The sequence below is a fragment of the Phoca vitulina genome, unplaced genomic scaffold, assembly GCF_004348235.1.
Source record: "Phoca vitulina isolate PV1807 unplaced genomic scaffold, GSC_HSeal_1.0 scaffold5, whole genome shotgun sequence".
Lineage (NCBI taxonomy): Eukaryota > Metazoa > Chordata > Mammalia > Carnivora > Phocidae > Phoca > Phoca vitulina.
Genome location: NW_022589708.1, coordinates 24,325,436 through 24,326,384, shown reverse-complemented (window position 1 = coordinate 24,326,384; position 949 = coordinate 24,325,436). Strand labels below are relative to the sequence as shown.

General features: G+C 38.6%; 1 pseudogene; it reads left to right on the top strand.

The window, feature by feature from the left end:
- Nucleotides 1-370: 370 nt before the first annotated feature.
- Nucleotides 371-448, top strand: LOC116631853 (annotated as a pseudogene).
- The last annotated feature ends 501 nt before the right edge of the window (nucleotides 449-949 follow it).

Below are 949 nucleotides of genomic sequence, written 5' to 3'. Positions count from 1 at the left end.
CTTCAGAGTTCTTGTGAATATTAAATAGCATGTGTAAAATTCCTGACAAATGGCAGTTACTTAGAAGCAGTTATTGTTATAACCAATGTGTCTAGCTTTACTATTAGGTCACCAAAAAATCACACCAAAAAATTTAAGTTTTAGAATCACAGCCAAAAATTGCTATGGTCTTGAGCATCTCTTTCCCATAATATGTCCAAATCCTTGGAAGCTATCCTACACTTTAACAGCAGCCTGAGAAAAGGAGAACAGAACATGTGCACCAGCAGAGCCCTTTCTCTGCTGTGGCAGCTATACTCTATGATTTCACTCTGTGAAAATAGGCACACTCCTTTGCCTTCCCTGTGATCAGCTGTAATGACAAAGAACTAAGACTATACTTTCAGGGATCATTTCTATAGTTTGTAATGACAAAGAATTGCTGCCATTCCAACAGCACACTTTTATACTCAGCCCTTTAGCAGTTAGTAAGAGAAATGAGGTATTGTTACTCTGCTCCAAACTAGGGTTTCTCAACCTCAGCACTACTGATATTTTGACAAGATAAGTCTTTGTTCTAGAAGTCTGTACTGTCAATCATAGGATGTTTAGCAGTAGTATATCTGGCCTCCACCCCCTAGATGCCAGTAGCACCCTCTCCCCTTTAAGGATGACAAGCAAAATGTCTTCAGACTTTGTCATCTGTCTTCTAGGGCACAGAATTGTCCCTGGTCAAGAAGCACCATTAGAGACACGTGTGCCTATAAACTTTTAAGTTGCTACTTCTCTCATTACCAAGAAAACTATTGGATTCCTCTTTTACCTGGCATTTTGATATGTTACTATCATTACAGGGTTTTGGATCATTTGAAAAGTTAGTAATTCAGATTAAGTGTACAGGACATGCATTTGAAGAAAGTGGCATTTGTTTGGATTTTGTGAGATAGAGAATAGGTAGGATAAGAGCAGG